Below are 22,096 nucleotides of genomic sequence, written 5' to 3' on the forward strand. Positions count from 1 at the left end.
GCATGAAAACCTTCTACCTGTTCAACCTAGCAAACCACTGATTGGCTATGTTACTGCTTGCTTAACCCTGTGTTAGCGTTGCTAGTTGCAGGTGCAGTTGCTTCCATGTGAAAACATGGGTTCCTTGTTATATCACCCTGTTAAATGCTATTTAATTTAAGGCACCTATGTACTTGGTAAAAGGTGGAAGGCTCGGCCTTTCTAGCGAGTGTTTTATTCCACCTTTGCCCCCTTAGTTTCCGGCTCCCGGTGTTATGTTCCATAATTGAGCGCTCCAAACACGATCGGGGTTGTTATGGGGACCCCCTTGATAATTCGTTTTAGATTAAAGCTGGTCTGGCAAGGCTCAACATTGGTACTACATTTGCCTAATCACCTAATAAAATTGCATAGGGACTTTCCGGACCCCGGGGATAATTTAATCAACCCCCGGGCCAGTGCTCCTCATGAGTGTTGGTCCCACCTGAGCAATGTCCGGCGCCCCTCTGGTCACCCGGAGGTTTAGCGATCCCGACGTCTAGCAAATCCGTCGTGTCCTGAGAACGAGGTACGCGACTCCTATCGGGATGATCGACACTTCGGGCGACCTTGCTGGATTAGTTTTACCTTTGACGAGATATCTTGTGCATCAGGATTCCGATGATTCTTTGGGTAATCTCAGAGTTGAGGTTTTCCACTAGGGAATCCGACGAGATTGCGAGCTTCGTGATTGAGGATTTCTATGCGGCTTGTGGTAATTTGTGATGGACTAGTTGGAGCACCCCTGCAGGGTTAAATCTTTTTGGAAAGTCGTGCCCGCGGTTATGTGGCAACGTGGAAACTTTGTTTAACACTGGTTCTAGATAACTTGAAGTTAACTTAATTAAAATATGCCAACTGTGTGCGTAACCGTGACTGTCTCTTTCGTGAGTTCTTACTCAAATCGAGGACACGGTGGGATTATGTCTAACGTAGGTAGGTGTTCAGGATCATTCATTTGATCATCAGTAGACACGTCCGTTATGCGTAGATCTTCCCCCTCTTATTTCTTGTACTCATAAGTTTAGCCCCCTCATATATGCTTAGCCGCTGCTGCAACCTCACCACTTAACCATACCTCACCCATTAAGCTTTGCTAGTCTTGATACCTTTGGAAATGAGATTGTTGAATCCCCTATGGCTCATAGATAACTACAACACCAGTTGCAGGTACAGGTAAAGGTTACTCGACGCGAGCGCGTTGATTGTTCATTTGGAGTTGCTTCTTCTTCTTCTTCTTCATCGATCTAGGATGGGTTCCAGGTCGGCAGCCTAGGATAGCAAGGATGGACGTCGTTCTTCTTTTGCCGTTTGTTTTCGTCCGTAGTCGGACCCTGCTCTTACTCTTGATGATTATGTAATGTACTGATGTGACTCTGATGTAGCTTGTGGCGAGTGTAAGCCAATTCTATTAGATATCTCTTCTTTTCAGTACATGTACTTGTAACGATATCCATCCTTGCGACACGACGAGATGCGCTTCTATCCCTGACGAGGCCTTCGTGCCAAATTGAGGATAGGGTCGCATCTTGGGCGTGACAAGTTGGTATCGAGTCCTGGACACCCCAATTTACCTCGTTCCTGCTATTTTTATTTTTGGCACGCACACATAGTTCTTGGGCCGATTTCAGCCATGGGCCACTGCACCATGGTGCAATTCCGTCCATTGTTTTTTTAACGTGGTGTGATTTTCCAATTTCCACGGACTTTGCTAATTTCAGGAAAGCTTTGTGTTTTTTCAAACGAGCATAGTTTCTAAACCGTGCATCGGATCGGAGTGAGTTATATATGGTTTTTGACTAGAATTTTGCGTAGAGTAATAATTTCCAACTCTCATGCATAATCAGAACTATGTAGTGTGTTGTTTGCATCAGTTTGCGTGTCGACGTGTTGAAACGGTTTAGGTCGTAACTATTTGTCCGTAGCTCCGTTGGAGATGTGTCATATATGTAAATGGACCAGAACGACGAGTAGAATCACGTGAACCACTTTGTTTTGACGTTTGACAAACCTAAAATGTGATTAGAACAAATTTGGATAGAATTAGAATTTAACGCGTGGGGTCATTTCGGAGACTAGTAAGCATGCACGTGCAACGCACGTCTAAAAAATCTCGCGCAAAATGCATATAGATATTCATGTATCAAGGACAAAATTGTTTCTCATATATCACATACATGACCTCTTAAATTGTATAACTGATATAATTCACCAGTTATTTCGATCTGAGAGTCGTAATTGTATCCAAACTAAATAAATTTAAGGTGTAATGTTTCCAACCAAAAGAAATACATCCTGTATCAAGGTATTGAGATACAAGGTTGTCCATCTAAGAAACAAAACATTGCTAGTTAGCAAAACAAGATGCAACAATATGACATCCTCACCCCTTGTAGCTGTACCAAGCAAAATCAGGTACACATGAAACCAGCAGAGACAAAGCAGATGCGCAACCACTGAAGGCAGAACCATGATTACTCATAATCTAGAGGCATTTGTGGCCGTTTAGTGTTCATCTTTCCGTGGCAAGGTCCAAAGAAATAAGGGTATTTGCAACCTGGCCTTTTTGTGAAAGCAAAGAAATCAATCTCTAGTATTAACACATATCACTCATGATGAACATAACTCTACAAGGAAAGGTGAGAAGGAGATCAACACATATGGTACATAAATTTGCATCTACTTCTCACCTTGTTCCCGTTCTGCGGTATATTGTCTTGCTCATCCAAACTGAACTGATAGAGAAAGTTCCTTCTAGCACTTTATTTGTGAGGATATAACATGAGTCAGCAACAAATATATCATTTTAATTCACGGCAAGATAATAGATCAGTGTATTTCATTACAAGATAATAGATCATTTATAAATATATATTTTGTTGGCTATTGATTAATTACTGGAAAGTAATACAAATATGGGCTTACAAGTTTGGGCATGTTTCTTTGCAATGACATATGTTAGAAGAATCAATTCCTTCCATGTCCCGAAACATCTCATAGAGCCTCTCCGGCTTTAACTCAACAATTTTGGGTTAGGATAAAATCATGTCTTTACCCCAAAATAAATAAACAAGAACAATAAGAAATAAAAAACTAAGAATTCAAGCCTATCAGACAATCAGGCACTTCCGATGGCATGTCAACAATCATACATACCAAAACCTTTGGTCCTCAATTTTTTCCGCTACAAAATTAAACGTGGAACAACCGTGCATGCGTGCATGTGAAACAACAAACATAACATTTATGCCAGTAATAAATATTAATATTAGAAGGTCAAAGTGTGTTTCGCTATGTAACATTTCAGTTGCATGTACATACCATGTTATGCATCAGATCCCCCTGTATGAGCTTCCTCTGTCGCAGCCACACTCGTATCCGGCGATAGTGGAGTAGCCTAGGCCGTGGAGCAGAGAAACGGGCACAATACACCACAGACTGATCGACCTCCTCGTCCCCATGATGTTTTAATCATCTTGGATATCTAAAACAAAATGCCAATGAGGGTGTCACTTGTTACAAATTCATGACTTCAAAGGAACACAATAACCGATTAGATGGTTCAGTACAAATCATCTCTTCACTTGCAATACTATGTAAAACATTGAATAGATATGCATCACTCATCATTTCAAAAGACACCGAACAAAAACATTCAACACGTTTGACACCAAAAAGGCTTAAGAAATTAGGGTGCTTCTTTATGCAGAACTGGGAACATGCTAATTGAATATTGTTTCCTTGAAAAGACCAATTCACTCAAAGAAAAAACAGAAAACATGGCATCGGCGTACAATATTCAGTGCAGATTGCAAGAGAAAGCCCATAAAAAGAAAAATGCTCCACTCGAATAGATTGTTGAAGCAAATTTACTTTGCCATACCTGATACTACACTGTTAGTGCTATATATATAAACATTAGTAGCATTAGAGATTGCTCAAAAGGGCACAACCACTCACCATGCTACTCTCATACTCCAACATCAGAGAATAATCTCATCTAGAGAATACAGGGAAAGCCAAACATGACAAGAAACAACATACGGGGAGCAAATCACCATCTAGCCGACATAGAAATTAGTCTGCTACTTCTCTTTGTCGGCTCAACATTACCAATGTTCTTCTGTGTTATCTGCAGAAAAAAGTACCGAGAGAGTTGAAATTCAGTTTGGATCCAAAACTCTCTCCATTCCCCACGGCTGGAGGTCTCCCCGTCCCCAAAACATGCCCCCGCCAACAAAGCACCCGTGCTCCCCGTTCCTCACAGTCGAAGCTCCCGGCTTCCGGCGAGTCCACAGTAACGGGCTCAATTTAAATTGCCGAAACATTATATATATATATATATATATATATATATATATATATATATGAACGAATTTAGTACAAGACAATCGTCCATAAACAACTGCAATCCAATTCTCAAACATTTACGAGAAATCCAAGTCCATCGCCACCCATGAAAAATGCAAAAATAAGATAAACACCAGCACGAGCACAACATATGCAGAACAGTAATACAATGATCAGAGTATGAGTACAGAAAAACTGCAAAGGAACTGAGATGTGAAAATTCTCACCATGCAAGACTGCAGAAAGGCTCCCCATGGGCATGAAGTCGTACACAAGCAGCTTCTCATCTTTGCTGTAATAGTAAGCACGGAGAGGCACGATGAACTCGTGCTGGAGCTCGCCAATGTCAGCGATGCGGTCACGGAACTCTGGTTCATACATGGTGACATCCTTGAGCCCCTTCACCGCCACGGTAGCGCTGGATTCAAGCACAACCTTGTAGGTCATCCTGATGGCACCTTTGCCAAGGACCTCGGCCGACACGCGCAGCAGGTCCTCGAGGTCGAAGGGTTGGACGGCAGCCGCTGTCCTGAAGAAGACCAGCTTCTTCCCTGAAGTCGATTGACCCGCGGGGTGGCCGACAGTGGCCATATGAGCCACGACCGAGACACTGGGCAACTCGGGAGGTTTTCGGCCGCCGGGGATGACGGCGGAGGACGGAGACGGAGTCGGCATCTCCAGAGCCCGCGTTTTGGTCCGCCCGACCTGCGACAGAGGCAGATGAGGAGGAACAGGAGAAGCGCGGCACCCACGACGGAGGCTATGGCGATCCCGGCAATGGCGCCGCCGGAGAGCTTGTTCCCCTTCTTGTCAGTTTGTTCGTCGTTTCCGCCATTGGGGACGTTCGTCGCCGGTGTTGTCGACGAGGGCGTCGTCCCCATGGGAGCCGGAGAAGGAGGAGGGGCCTCGCCAGGGCAAGGGCCGAGGGGCCCGCCGCAGAGGGCCGACATCCCGAGGAACGCCGCTCGTGGCCTGGAGCGGAGCGAGGCGGGGATGGATCCATTGAGGCGGTTGAAGGAGACGTTGAACTCGCGCAGCTGCGGCAGCGGGAGGTCGGGAGTCTCCCCGACGAAGCGGTTCTCCTCGAGGAGCAGGGTCCTGAGGCGGGTGAGGTTGGCGAGGGCCGGCGGGATGGCGCCCGAAAGGCCGTTCCCGCCGAGCGAGAGGTGGAGGAGGTCGGGCTGCGCGAGGAGCGGTGCCGGGAAGTTCCCCGAGAGTCGGTTCCCGTTGAGGAAGACGTTGCGCGGCGCGGCGAGCGGGGTAGGAGGCACGGCACGGCATGGCGAGCGGGGTAGGAGGCACGGCGTGGCGAGCGGGGGAGGCCCGGCGCGGCGAGCGGGGCGAGCAGGCCAGTGGCGCGGCGCGGCGAGCGGGAGGAGGAGGCGCGGCGCGGCATGGTGAGCGGGGGAGGAGGCGCGGCGTGGCGAGCGGGGCCGAGCGGCGCGGCGTGGCGAGCGGGGGAAGCGCGGCGAGCGGGGGTAGCGGGGCCGAGCGTCGCGATCAGGCCAGCGGCACGGCGCGGCGAGCGGGGGACGCGCGGCGCGGCGAGCGGGGGGAGCTGGGGCGAGCGGCGGTGGCGGCGATGGCGGCTGGCTGGCCGGGGATTGGGGCAGATCTCGGGCACCCAGCACGGCTTGTAGTTGGTTGGTGGAGTATGTTCAGCCAATTGTAATTTCTAAGTCCACCCAGGAGACGGTGGATTAACGAGGACTATTAGATTAAGATCTGTGGGATTAACCGTGGGGTGCTGATTGGTTATTTTTTTGTGGGGCGTTTGATGGGGTGTGTGTAGTGTAATTCTTGTTGGATTGTTTAATAGTAGTATAGATGTTATATGTCGTTTTCGGTCTCATTTAAAATGCCTAGATAGGTAGTTTAATTTGTGCTTCACCCCTTGCCATGTTAACAACATTTTAAATATTTTCGTGTAAATTAACGGGAGTGAACTAAACAATTAAATGTTGAGTTTCGTCGATATGCAACCCGTTGCATATCGAGCTTCACTTAATGTGTAGTGTTTGATTGTTGTGATTGTCATGCCTTGCATTAGACCGTTCATGCATCATCTGTGTATTGCATCTTGTGGTGTATATCATGTGTTGATGTTTGTTTTCGGTTTGCTCCGTCTCGATAGAGTTCCGCAAGCGTGTCAGAATGTGAGGACCCGTTCGACTATGTCGGTTCGTCTGCTTCACGGAGCCATTCTTCTTCCAAGCGGGATCTCAGGCAAGATGACCATTTCCCCAGATACCATTACTATCATTGCCATGCTAGTTTTATCGTGTCCATCGTTTATGTCTCGTTGCCTACCACATGTTAAATATCAGCCTCTCAACAATGCCATGATTACCTTCAACCTGTTCGACCTAGCAAACCACTGTTTGGCTATGTTACTGCTTGCTTAACCATGTTGTAGCGTTGCTAGTTGCAGGAGTAGTTGCTTCCATGTGATAACATGGGTTCCTTGTCTTATCACCATATTTTAAATGCTATTTAATTTAATGCACCTATATACTTGGTAAAAGGTGGAAGGCTTGGCCTTTTCTAGCCTGGTGTTTTGTTCCATCTTTGCCCCCTTAGTTTTCGGCTACCGGTGTTATGTTCCATAAATGAGCGCTCCTAACACGATCGGGGTTGTTATGGGGACCCCCTTGATAATTCGTTTTAGATTAAAGCTGGTCTGGCAAGACCAAACTTTGGTACTACATTTGCCTAATAACTTATGAACTGCATAGGGAGTAATTAACCCCAGGAAATTTAATCAACCCCCGGGCCAGTGCTCCTCATGAGTGTTTCTCCCACCAGAGCGATGTCCGACGCCCCTCTGGTCACCCGGAGGTTTAGCGATCCCGACGTCTAGCTCATCCGTCGTGTCCTGAGAACGAGGTACGCGACTCCTAGCGGGATCGTCGACACGTCGGGCGGCCTTGCTAGATTAGTTTTACCTTTGACGAAATATCTTGTGCATCGGGATTCCGGTGATGCTTTTGGTAATCTCAGAGTTGAGGTTTTCCACTAGGGAATTCGACGAGATCGCGAGCTTCGTGATTGAGGATTTCTATGCGGCTTGTGGTAATTTGTGATGGACTAGTTGGAGCACCCCTGCAGGGTTAAATATTTTCGAAAAGCCGTGCCCGCGGTTATGTGGCAACGTGGAAGTTTTGTTTAACACTGGTTGTAGATAACTTGAAGTTAACTCAATTAAAATATGCCAACTATGTGCGTAACCGTGACTGTCTCTTTCGTGAGTTCCTTCTCCGATCGAGGACACGGTGGGGTTATGTCTGACGTAGGTAGGTGTTCAGGATCATTCATTTGATCATCAGTAGTTCATGTCCGCTATGCATAGATCATTCCCCCTCTTATTTCTTGTACTCGTGAGTTTAGCCACCAAATATATGCTTAGCCGCTGCTGCAACCTCACCACTTAACCGTGCCTCACCCATTAAGCTTTGCTAGTCTTGATACCTTTGGAAATGAGATTGCTGAGTCCCGTGTGGCTCACAGATTACTACAACACCAGTTGCAGGTACAGGTAAAGGTTATTTGACGTGAGCGCGTTGATTGTTCATTTGGAGTTGCTTCTTCTTCTTCTTCTTCATAAATCTAGGATGGGTTCCAGGCCGGCAGCCTCGGATAGCAAGGATGGACGTCGTTCTTCTTTTGTCGTTTGTTTTTGTCCGTAGTCGGACCTTGCTCTTACTCTTGATGATTATGAAATGTACTGATGTGACTCTGATGTAGCTTGTGGCGAGTGTAAGCCAATTCTATATATATATATATATATCTCTTCTTTTCAGTACATGTACTTGTAACGATATCCATTCTTGCGACACGATGAGATGCGCTTCTATCCCTGACGAGGCCTTCGTGCCAAATTGAGGATAGGGTCACATCTTGGGCGTGACAAGTTGGTATCAGACCTAGGAATTGTCACATCCAAGATGCGACCCTATCCTCAATTTGGCACGAAGGCCTCGTCAGGGATAGAAGCCCATCTCGTCATGTCGCAAGAATGGATATCGTTACAAGTACATGTACTGGAAAAAAAAGATATGTATAGAATTGGCTTACACTCGCCACAAGCTACATCAGTGTCACATCAGTATATTACATAATCATCAAGAGTAAGAGGAGGGTCCGACTACGGACGAAATCAAATGAGAAAAATAAGAACGACGTCCATCCTTGCTATCCCAGGTTGCCGGCCTAGAAACCCATCCTAGATCGATGAAGAAGAAGAAGAAGATGCAACTCCAAATGATCAATCAACACGCTCGCGTCAAGTAATCTTTACATGTACCTGCAATAGGTGTTGTAGTAATCTGTGAGCCACAGGGGACTCTGCAATCTCATTTCCAAAGGTATCAAGACTAGCAAAGCTTAATGGGTGAGGTATGGTTAAGTGGTGAGGTTGCAGCAGCGGCTAAGCATTTATTTGGTGGCTAAACTTAGGAGTACAAGAAGTAAGAGGGGGAAGATCTACGCATAACGGACGTGAACTACTGTTGATCAAATGAATGATCCTGAACACCTACCTACGTCTGACATAACCCCACCATGTCCTCGATCAGAGAAGGAACTCACGAAAGAGACAGTCACGGTTACGCACACCGTTGGCATGTTTTAATTAAATTAACTTCAAGTTATCTACAACCAGTGTTAAACAAAGTTTCCACGTTGCCACATAACCGCGGGCACGGCTTTCCAAAAGATTTAACCCTGCAGGGCTGCTCCAACTAGGCCATCACAAATTACCACAAGCCGCATAGAAATCCTCGATCACGAAGCTCGCAATCTCGTCGGATTCCTTAGTGGAAAACCTCAACTCTGAGATTACCCAAAGCATCACCGGAATCCCGATGCACAAGATATCTCGTCAAAGGTAAAACTAATCCAGCAAGGCCGCCCGGCGTGTCGACGTTCCCGATAGGAGCCGCGTATCTCGTTCTCAGGACACGACGGATAAGCACAGTGTACGGTGGCCTGATAGAAATCTTCCGGGTTGCCCCGGGTTGGCCCCGCAAACGGCTCTAGTTTTGGACCAGCACCAACAGCACTGGCCTCCCTGTATTATGTAGAATTACTCCTCGGGTAGCGCTAACTCCCTATGCATTTTAGTATTATCAAAATTATTATGTTGGGCAAATAGTACCAATGTTGGGCCTTGCCAGACCAGCTTCAATCTAAAACGAATTATCAAGGGGGTCCCCATAACAACCTCGATCGTGTTAGGAGCGCTCAATTATGGAACATAACACCGGTAGCCGAAACTAAGGGGACAAAGGTGGAACAAAACACCAGGCTAGAAAGGCCGAGCATTCCACCTTTTACCAAGTATATAGGTGCATTGAATTAAATAGCATCAATATGGTGATATGACAAGGAACCCATGTAATCACATGGAAGCAACTGCACCTCCAACTAGCAACGCTAACACAGGGTTAAGCAAGCAGTAACATAGCCAATCAGTGGTTTGCTAGGTCGAACAGGTTGAAGGTCATCATGGCATTGTTGAGAGGCTGATATTTAACATGTGGTAGGCAACGAGACATAGTCGATAGAAATGGTAAAACTAGCATGGCAATGATAGTAATGGTATCTGGGGAAATGGTCATCTTGCCTGAGATCCCGCTTGGAAGAAGAATGCCTCCGTGAAGCAGACGAACCAACGTAGTCGAACGGGTCCTCACAATCCGGCAAGCTTGCGGAACTCTATCGAGACGAAGCAAACCGGAAACAAGAATCAACACATGAGATGCACCACACGATGCACAAGACATATGATGCATGAGCAGCTGTATACATGCAAGACACGGCATGGCAAATCACACACTCAAACACTACACATTAAGTGGAGTTCAATATGCAACGAGTTGCATATTGACGAAACTTCACGTTTATTTATTTAGTTCTATCCGGATTAGATACACGGCAAGATTAAATGTGATTAAAACATGGCAAGAGGTGAAGCGTAATTAAACTATCTATCTATGCATTTCAAATGAGGTCGGAAATGACATATAGCACCTCCGAGACGACCTCACATGTTAATTTACAATTCTGTCCAGATCTGAACTAACACATTTAATTGGTTGTTAAACAGCAAAACAAATAGGTTCACATGATTCTACGCGTCATTTCAAGCAATTTACACATAGAGATCATCTCCAACGGAGCTACGGATCAAAAGATACGGACACCGTAAGATATGATGGCATGAATGCAATATGTGTGCAACGCTGGTCACGAGCATTTCAAAACATACAACCAGCAAGAGAAAATGAAACTACACGAGATTCTAAGCAAGTTTCATGTAGGACACGATCAAAACGGAGCTACGGTTCAAAAACTACGAGCAAAACAAGAAATCACTACAATATGCCAAAATCAGCCACATATCATTTTCTACGCCCCACAAGTACGAGCTACACTACTCCGATAAACTCAAGCAAGGCATGACACAAAAGAGGGCAATAAACACTACTACAAACAACTAACAACAACTAGCATGGCAGCAAGGAACACTAGGAAAAGAAGTCACAAAATGGCTTCCCACACACTATTTTCAGACTTAGTGAAAATAGCAGTTTTTGAAGCTGAAGTTTTCGATCTGAAGGCATATTGACAGCATCAAAACCTATAGCTATAGGACTCCAAATGGCATGAAAACTCACAGCATGCTAGAGAAACACAAGGGCTACAACTAAATCCATTGGACCAATCTCAAAAGAGCTACAGAGCAAAAGATACAAGCAAGACAAGACAGCAACAAAATATAACAGATTCCAGACTTGGAAATATTTCAGCACCTCCAAATCAGCACTATTTCTAGCAACTTGAGAGCAAGCAAACCATGCCTAAACATGCATATCTATTGCTACCAAAAATACCAGGGGCTAGACAAAACACCCAAGAATAACTCCCTAGTTGACAACTTAATCAAACGAAGCACGACGATCCCGATAGGAGCCGCGTATCTCATTCTCAGGAGACGACGGATAAGCACAGCGTACGGTGGCCTGATAGAAATCTCCTGGGTTGCCCCGGGTTGGCCCCGCAAATGGCTCTAGTTTTGGACCAGCACCAACAGCACTGGCCCCCCTGTATTATGTAGAATTACTCCTCGGGTAGCGCTAACTCTCTATGCATTTCAGTATTATCAAAATTATTATGTTGGGCAAATAGTACCAATGTTCGGCCTTGCCAGACCAGCTTTAATAAAAAACGAATTATCAAGGGGGTCCCCATAACAACCCCGATCGTGTTAGGAGCGCTCAATTAGGGAACATAACACCGGTAGCCGAAACTAAGGGGGCAAAGGTGGAACAAAACACCAGGCTAGAAAGGCCGAGCCTTCCACCTTTTACCAAGTATATAGGTGCATTGAATTAAATAGCATCAATATGGTGATATGACAAGGAACCCATGTAATAACATGGAAGCAACTGCACCTCCAACTAGCAACGCTAACACAGGGTTAAGCAAGGAGTAACATAGCCAATCAGTGGTTTGCTAGGTCGAACAGGTTGAAGGTTATCATGGCATTGTTGAGAGGCTGATATTTAACATGTGGTAGGCAACAAGAAATATTCGATAGAAACGGTAAAACTATCATGGCAATGATAGTAATGGTATCTCGGGAAATGGTCATCTTGCCTGAGATCCCGCTTGGAAGAAGAATGCCTCCGTGAAGGAGACGAACCGACGTAGTCGAACGGGTATCACGAGATTCGTGATAGAGGATGCCTTTGCGGCATGTGTACGTTTGTGATGGACTAGTTGGAGCACCCCTGCAGGGTTTAATCTTTCGGAAAGCCATGCCCGCGGTTATGTGGCAACTTGGAAATCTGGAATTTCACTAAGTCTGAGAATCTGGAAACATTTTCTTCTCCTGTAGATGAGGTTGTGCTGGTCATTGTGTTGTGATCTAGCCTTAGTTCAGTGCTAGGAATTTGGACCTGATATGTTTTTGAAGCTCCCTGTCAAATTTCATCCCATTTGGAGTCTTGTAGGTTATGTTGTGGTTGCTGTCAAAAAGGCTTCAGAGCAAAGACAGAAGGTCAGGTGCAGGAATTTTCACTAAGTCCCCGAGACCTGATGATTTTGGGAAAGTTTGTAGCCTTGTATCTTCCTGTGTTTAATTCCTTTTTGTGTGATTCTTTCTTGTGCTGGTAGTATTCTTGGCTAGCTACAGCCATTCATATTATTTGTCATATTTGGAGGGCTGTAGCTATGTTGCATGTAGCTCACAAAGTGCTAAGATGCAGATTATGGCAGATTGTGTAGAATTGTCATTTTGATGTTTGAGAGTACTTAGTTGATGTTGAGGTGTTCTTACTTGCTCCAATGCATTCATGTTGGGTTGTTATATGTCTTGGCAACCTGGGAAAACCAGATTTTTGCCATTTGAGCGAGTGGTGAAGATTTTGACACGTAGGGCTTAATATCTTGTTTCGTTGATTCCCGTTGATCCGTAGCTCCGATTGTATTGTTCTTTATATGGTTTTTCATCGATTTCTCGAGATGCATCTGATCATGTCATTCTCATGCATGTCAATATAGCTTAGGATACAGTACTGTCCAGGAACTTTTATTAGCTTCTTTTGCTTGTGCTAGTGGTAGAAATAGTGATGCATGCTCATTTTTCATCTCATGCATCATGTGCTTGTTGCATCTTGAGGTGCTGTTGTTCATTGGATGTTATTCTTTTGTTGGGTAGCACCGGGATCGGAGAACGAGTACGTGGATTCGGGAGAGTACGTGCAGGACGAACAAGAACCATTCCAAGCTGAGGATATCACACGCAAGATGATATGACCTTGATTCCATCTCTAGACTTGTTATGCTAGTTTGCGTATCCATGTCATATTGCTCGCTGCCTACCACTGAACTAAATTGCCTCTTGAGATGTCATGAACCCATACACTCTCCCTACCTAGCAAAACTTGAATGCTAAGTAGGCTTTGCTTAGCTACTAATGTTAGCGTTGCTAGATGCAAGTGCTTTGACTCATGTGATAACATGAGCTGGATATCATTATCTTAAATTCTGTTATTTAATTAAATCACCTATATACTTGGTAAATGACGGAAGGCCTAGCCTTTTGCCGGGTGCTTTGTTCCGTTATTGCCCCCTATCTTAGCGTAACGCGAGTCGAGGCGGAGGTCGTCGCGGTAGCGACGACGGACGCCGAGATGAGCCCGTTGCACCACTTCCCTCCTGTCTTACATTATGGCGAGTCAAGGCGGACGTCGCCGCTGACGCGACGACGGACGCCGAGACGAGCCCGTGACACCACTGCCCCCATGTCTTAGCGTAACGTGAGTCGATCCGGGCGTCGTCGCGGTAGCAACGACGGCCGCTGAGACGAGCATGTGACACCACTGCCCCCCTGTCTTAGCGTAACACGAGTCGAGGCAGACGTTGTCGCCGTAGTGACGCCGTACGCCGAGACGAGCCCGTGACACCATCGCCCCCTTGTCTTACCGTAACACGAGTCGAGGCGGACGTCGTCATGGTAGCAACGACGGACGCCAAGACAAGCACATGACACCACTGCCCCCTTGTCTAAGCGTAATGCGAGTCGAGGAGGACGTCGTCGCGGTAGCCACGACTGACGCCGAGACGACCCCGTGACAGCACTGCCCCCTGTCTTAGCGTAACGCGAGTCGAGGCGGACGTCGTCGCTGTAGCAACGACGGACGGTGAGACGAGCCCGTGACATCAGTGCCCCCGTGTCTTAGTGTTACGCAAGTCGAGGCGGACGTCGTCGCGGTAGCGATGACGAACTCCGAGACTAGCCCATGACACCACCGCCCCCCTGTCTTAGCGTAATGGAAGTCCAGGCGGACGTCTTTGCGGTAGCGATAACGGACGCCGAGACGAGCCCATGACACCACTTCCCCACTTTCTTAGCGTAACGCGAGTCGAGGCGGACGCCGAGAAGAGCCCGGGACACCAGTGCCCTCTGTCTTAGCATAACGCGAGTTGAGGCGGACGTCGTCGCGGTAGCGACGACGGACGCCGAGACGAGCACGTGACACATGTGCCCCCTATCTTAGAATAATGCGAGTCGAGGCGGACGTCGTCGCTGTAGCGACGACGGACGAGGAGAGGAGCCCGTGACACCACTGCCCCCTGTCTTAGTGTAACGCGAGTCGAGACGGACGTCGTCGCGGTAGCAACGACGGACGCCGAGACGAGCCCGTGACACCACAGGCCTCTGTCTTACCGTAACACGAGTCGACGACGGACGCCGTCGCAGTAGCGACGACGGACGCCGAGACGAGCCCGTGACACCGCTGCCCCTTGTCTTAGCGTAACGCGAGTCGAGGCGGACGTCGTTGTTGTAGAAACGACGGACGCCGAGATGAGCCCGTGATACTGTTGGGTAACGTAGCATAAATTCAAAAATTATCCTACGCATATTTAGATCTTCCTATGGAAAGACCAGCAACAAGAGAGGGGTGACTGCATCTTCATACCTTTGAAGATCACTAAGCGGAAGCGTTGCTAGAACGCGGTTGATGGAGTCGTACTCGCGGTGATTCAGATCACGGTGTGATTCCGATCTAGTGCCGAACCACGGCACCTCCGCGTTCAACACACGTGCAGCCCGGTGATGTCTCCTGCACCTTGATCCAGCCAGGAGGAGGGAGAGGTTGGGGAAGATCTCTGGAAGCACGACGGCTGGTGTCGATGGAGAGACGAGGTCTCCCGGCAGGGCTTCGCCAAGCACCGGCAGAGAGGAGGAGAAAGAAGAGCAGGGCTGCGCCGAGGGAGAGGAAGATTGGTGTCCCCAACAGCCCAAAGTGCCCACTATATATAGGGGATGGAGGGGCTGCGCCCCCCTTGAGGGTTTCCCTCTCCTAGGAGGGGCGCCACCCCTAGATGAGGGGGGGAGGTGCGGTGGGCAGGAGGGGAGGAGGGGTGGCGCACCCTTCTGGTGGGCCTTAGGTGTTGGGGAACGTCGCATGGGAAACAAAAAATTTCCTACGCGCACGAAGACCTATCATGGTGATGTCCATCTACGAGAGGGGATGAGTGATCTACGTACCCTTGTAGATCGTACAGCAGAAGCGTTAGTGAACGCGGTTGATGTAGTGGAACGTCCTCACGTCCCTCGATCCGCCTCGCGAACAATCCCGCGATCAGTCCCACGATCTAGTACCGAACGGACGGCACCTCCGCGTTCAGCACACGTACAGCTCGACGATGATCTCGGCCTTCTTGATCCAGCAAGAGAGACGGAGAGGTAGAAGAGTTCTCCGGCAGCGTGACGGCGCTCAGGAGGTTGGTGATGACCTTGTCTCAGCAGGGCTCCGCCCGAGCTCCGCAGAAATGCGATCTAGAGGAAAAACCGTGGAGGTATGTGGTCGGGCTGCCGTGGAAAAGTCGTCTCAAATCAGCCCTAAAACCTCCGTATATATAGGTGGGAGGGAGGGGAGTAGGCAGCCTCAAAATCTAAAGGTTACGCCGATATTGGAGGTGGAGGAGTCCTACTCCAATCCTACTTGGAGTAGGATTCCACCTTCCCACTTGGAAACTCTTTCCACCTTGTGTTTTTTCCTTCTCAAACCTTATGGGCCTTAGTGGGAACTTATTCCAGCCCACTAGGGGCTGGTTTATCTCTTCACATAGCCCATGAGACCCCTTGGGGCGTGACACCCCTCCCGATGGTCCCCGGCACCCCTCCCGGCACTCCCGGTACACTACCGATGAGCCCGAAACTTTTCCGGTAATGCACGAAAACCTTCCGGTAACCAAATGAGGTCATCCTATATATCAATCTTCGTTTCCGGACCATTCCGGAAACCCGCGTGACGTCCGTGATCTCATCCGGGACTCCGAACAACATTCGGTAACCAACCATATAACTCAAATACGCATAAAACAACGTCGAACCTTAAGTGTGCAGACCCTGCGGGTTCGAGAACTATGTAGACATGACCCGAGAGACTCCTCGGTCAATATCCAATAGCGGGACCTGGATGCCCATATTGGATCCTACATATTCTACGAAGATCTTATCGTTTGAACCTCAGTGCCAGGGATTCAAATAATCCCGTATGTCATTCCCTTTGTCCTTCGGTATGTTACTTGCCCGAGATTCGATCGTTAGTATCCGCATACCTATTTCAATCTCGTTTACCGGCAAGTCTCTTTACTCGTTCCGTAATACAAGATCCCGCAACTTACATTAAGTTACATTGCTTGCAAGGCTTGTGTGTGATGTTGTATTACCGAGTGGGCCCCGAGATACCTCTCCGTCACACGGAGTGACAAATCCCAGTCTCGATCTATACTAACTCAACGAACACCTTTGGAGATACCTGTAGAGCATATTTATAGTCACCCAGTTACGTTGCAACGTTTGATACACACAAAGCATTCCTCCGGTGTCCGTGAGTTATATGATCTCATGGTCATAGGAACAAATACTTGACACGCAGAAAACAGTAGCAACAAAATGACACGATCAACATGCTACGTCTATTAGTTTGGGTCTAGTCCATCACATGATTCTCCTAATGATGTGATCCCGTTATCAAGTGACAACACTTGCCTATGGCCAGGAAACCTTGACCATCTTTGATCAACGAGCGAGTCAACTAGAGGCTTACTAGGGACAGTGTTTTGTCTATGTATCCACACAAGTATTGTGTTTCCAATCAATACAATTATAGCATGGATAATAAACGATTATCATGAACTAAGAAATATAATAATAACTAATTTATTATTGCCTCTAGGGCATATTTCCAACAGTCTCCCACTTGCACTAGAGTCAATAATCTAGTTCACATCACCATGTGATTCCAACGAATCCAACACCCATATAGTTATGGGGTCTGATCACGTCTTGCTCGTGAGAGAGGTTTTAGTCAACGGTTCTGAAACTTTCAGATTCGTGCGTTCTTTACAAATCTTTATGTCATCTTATAGATGCTGCTACTACGTGCTATTCGGAAATGCTCCAAATATCTACTCTACTATACGAATCCGTTTCACTACTCATAGTTATCCGGATTAGTGTCAAAGCTTGCATTGACGTAACCCTTTACGACAAACTCTTTAACCACCTCCATAATCGAGAAAAATTCCTTAGTCCATTAGTTACTAAGGATAAATTTCGACCGCTGCTAGTGATTCAATCATGGATCACTCTCTGTACCTCTCAACATACTTTGAGTCAAGGCACACTTCAGGTGCGGTACACAGCATGGCATACTTCAGATTCTACGGCTAAGGCATAGAAGACGACCTTCGTCTATTCTCTTTATTCTGCCGTGGTCGGGTTTTGAGTCTTACTCAAATTCACACCTCACAACGCAACCAAGAACTCCTTCTTTGCTGGTCTATTTTGAACTCTTTCAAAAACTTGTCAAGGCATGCATCTTGTTGAAACTTCCATTAAGCGCTTTTCGATCTATCTCCATAGATCTTTGATGCTCAACGTTCAAGTAGCTCAATCCAGGTATTCCTTTGAAAACTCCTTTCAAACAACCTTGTATGTTTTACAGAAATTCTACATTACTTCTGATCCACAATATGTCAACCACATATACTTATCAGAAATTCTATAGTGCTCCCACTCACTTCTTTGGAAATACAAGTTTCTCATAAACCTTGTACAAACCAAAAATCTTTGATCATCTCATCAAAGTGTATATTCCAGCTCCGAGATGCTTGCACCAGTCCATTGAAGGATCACTGGAGCTTGCATACTTGCTAGTATCTTTAGGATCGACAAAACCTTCTGGTTGTATCACATACAATGTTTGCTCAAGGAAACCGTCGAGAAAACAATGTTTTGACATCCTACGTGCAATATTTCATAAATAATGCATCAACAACTAACATAATTCTAACAGACTTTTAGCATCGCTACGAGTGAGAAAGTCTCATCATAGTCAACTGTTTGATCTTATCGAAAACATCTTTGCGACAAGTCGAGCTTTTCTTAATAGTGACTTATCACCATCATCGTCTGTCTTCTTTTAAAAATCCATTTTTACTCAATAGTCCTATGACCATCAAGTAGTTCTACCAAAGTCTACACTTTGTTTTCACACATGGATCCTCTCTCGGATTTCATGGCTTCCAGCCATTTGTCGGAATCTGGGCCCACCATCGCTTTCTCCATAACTCGTAGGTTCACTGTTGCTCAACAACATGACCTCCAAGACAGGGTTACCGTACTACTCTGCAGCAGTACGCGACCTTGTCGACCTACGAGGTTTGTAGTAACTTGATTCGAAGCTCAATGATCATCATCATCAGCTTCCACTTCAATTGGTGTAGGCGCCACATGAACAACTTCCTGCGCCCTGCTACACACTGGTTGAAGTGATGGTTCAATAACCTCATCAAGTTCTACTACCCTCCCACTCAATTCTTTCGAGAGAAACCTTTCCTCGAGAAAGGATCCATTTCTAGAAACAAACACTTTGCTTTCGGATCTGAGATAGGAGATGTACCCAACTGTTTTGGATATCCTATGAAGATGCATTTATCCGCTTTGGGTTCGAGCTTATCAGACTGAAACTTTTTCACATAAGTGTCGAAACCCCAAACTTTCAAGAAACGACAGTTTAGATTTCTCTAAACCTCAGTCTATACTGTGTCATCTCAATGGAAATACGCGGTGCCCTATTTAAAGTGAGTGCGGTTGTCTCTAATGCATAACCCATAAACGATAGTGGTAATTTCGATAAGAGACATCATAGTATGCACCATACCAAATAGTGCGTGGCTATGACGTTCAGACACATCATCACACTATGATGTTCCAGGTGGCATGAACTGCGAAACAATTTCCACATTGTCTTAACTGTGTACCAAAACTCGTAACTCAGATATTCATTTCCATGATCATATCGTAGACAGTTTATCCTCTTGTTACGACGAACTTCACTCTGAAACGGAATTGAACTTTTCAACATTTTAGACTTGTGATTCATTAAGTAAATACTCCTGTATCTACTCAAATTGTCAGTGAAGTAAGAACATAATGATATCCACTGCGTGCCTCAGCACCCATTGGACTGCATACATCAAAATGTATCACTTCCAACAAGTTACTATCTTATTTCATCTCAATGAAAACAAGGCCTTGCTCATGTGGTATGATTCGCATGTCACTAGTGATTCGAAATCAGGTGAGTACAAAGATCCATCAGCATGGAGCCTCTTCATGCAATTTATACTAACATGACTCAAGCGGCAGTGCCACAAGTAAGTGGTACTATCATCATCAACTCGTATCTTTTGGCACCAATATCATGAACATGTGTAACACTACGATCGAGATTCAATAAACCATTGAAGGTGATTATTCAAGAAAATAGAGTAACCATTATTCTCTTTAAATGAATAATCGTATTGCAATAAACACGATCCAATCATGTTCATGCTTAACGCAAGCACCAAATAACAATTATTTAGGTTTAACACCAATCCCGATGGTAGAGGGAGCGTGCGACGTTTGATCATATCAACCTTGGAAACACTTCCAACACGTATCGTCACCTTGCCTTTAGCTAGTCTCCGTTTATGCCGTAGCTTTCATTTCGTGTTACTAATCACTTAGCAACCGAACCGGTATCCAATACCCTCATGCTACTAGGAGTACTAGTAAAGTACACATCAATATTATGTATATCAAATATATTTCTCCCGACTTTTGCCAGCCTTCTTATCTACCAAGTATCTAGAGTTGCTCCGCCTCAGTGACTGTTCCCCTCATTACAGAAGCACTTAGTCTCGGGTTTGGGTTTAGTCTTGGGTCTCTTCATTAGCGCAGCAACTGTTTTGCCGTTTTCACGAAGTATCCCTTCTAGCCCTCGCCTTTCTTGAAACTTAGTGGTTTTACTAACCATCAACTATTGATGCTCCTTTTTGATTTCTACATTCGCAGTGTCAGAACATCACGAATCGCTCAAGGATCATTGTATCTATCCTTGATATGTTATAGTTCATCACGAAGCTCTCACAGCTTGGTGGCAGTGACTTTGGAGAACCATCACTATCTCATCTGGAAGATTAACTCCCACTTGATTCAAGTGATTGTTGTACTCAGACAATCTGAGCACACGCTCAACGATTGAGCTTTTCTCCTTTACTTTGTGGACAAAGAATCTTGTTGGAGGTCTCGTACCTCTTAACAAGGGCACAAGCATGAAATCACAATTTCATCTCTTTAGAACATCACCTATGTTCCGTGACGTTTTACAATGTTTTCGGCGCCTTGCTTCTAAGCCATTAAGTATTTTGCACTGAACTATCGTGTAGTCATCAGAAACGTGTATGTCGGATGTTCATAGCATCCACAGACGACGCTCGAGGTGCAGCACACCGAGTGGTGCATTAAGGACATAAGCCTTCTGCGTAGCAACGAGGACAATCCTCGGTTTTACAGACTTAGTCTGCAAAGTTTGCTACTATTAACTTTCAACTAAATTTTCTCTAGGAACATATTAAAACAGCAGAGCTATATCGCAAGCTACATCGTAATTCGCAAAGACCATTAGACTATGTTCATGACAATTAGTTCAATTAATCATATTACTTAAGAACTCCCACTCAAAAAGTACATCTCTCTAGTCATTTGAGTGGTACATGATCCAAATCCACTATCTCAAGTCCGATCATCACGTGAGTCGAGAATAGTTTCAGTGGTAAGCATCTCTATGCTAATCATATCAACTATACGATTCATGCTCGACCTTTCGGTCTCATGTGTTCCGAGGCCATGTCTGCACATGCTAGGCTCGTCAAGCTTAACCCGAGTGTTCCGCGTGTGCAACTGTTTTGCACCCGTTGTATGTGAACGTTGAGTCTATCACACCCGATCATCACGTGGTGTCTCGAAACGACGAACTGTCGCAACGGTGCACAGTCGGGGAGAACACAATTTCGTCTTGAAATTTTAGTGAGAGATCACCTCATAATGCTACCGTCGTTCTAAGCAAAATAAGGTGCATAAAAGGATTAACATCACATGCAATTCATAAGTGACATGATATGGCCATCATTACGTGCTTCTTGATCTTCATCACCAAAGCACCGGCGCGATCTACTTGTCACCGGCGTCACACCATGATCTCCATCATCATGATCTCCATCAACGTGTCGCCATCGGGGTTGTCGTGCTACTCATGCTATTACTACTAAAGCTACGTCCTAGCAAAATAGTAAACGCATCTGCAAGCACAAACGTTAGTTATAAAGACAACCCTATGGCTCTTGCCGGTTGTCGTACCATCGACGTGCAAGTCGATATTAACTATTACAACATGATCATCTCATACATCCAATATATCACATCACATCGTTGGCCATATCACATCACAAGCATACCCTGCAAAAACAAGTTAGACGTCCTCTAATTTTGTTGTTGCATGTTTTACGTGGTGACCATGGGTATCTAGTAGGATCGCATCTTACTTACGCAAACACCACAACGGAGATATATGAATTGCTATTTAACCTCATCCAAGGACCTCCTCGGTCAATTCCGATTCAACTAAAGTTGGAGAAACTGACACCCGCCAGTCATCTTTGAGCAACGGAGTTACTCGTAGCGATGAAACCAGTCTCTCGTAAGCGTACGAGTAATGTCGGTCCGAGCCGCTTCGATCCAACAATACCGCGGAATCAAGACAAGACTAAGGAGGGCAGCAAAACGCACATCACCGCCCACAAAAACTTTTGTGTTCTACTC

At 45.9% G+C, this 22,096-nt stretch overlaps 1 pseudogene; it reads right to left on the reverse strand.

The window, feature by feature from the left end:
* Positions 1-4,437: 4,437 nt before the first annotated feature.
* LOC123442047 overlaps positions 4,438-22,096 on the reverse strand; it is a 29,515-nt pseudogene continuing 11,856 nt past the window's right edge.

This window comes from Hordeum vulgare, chromosome 3H (genome assembly GCF_904849725.1).
Source record: "Hordeum vulgare subsp. vulgare chromosome 3H, MorexV3_pseudomolecules_assembly, whole genome shotgun sequence".
In the NCBI taxonomy this organism is placed as follows: Eukaryota; Viridiplantae; Streptophyta; class Magnoliopsida; order Poales; family Poaceae; genus Hordeum; species Hordeum vulgare.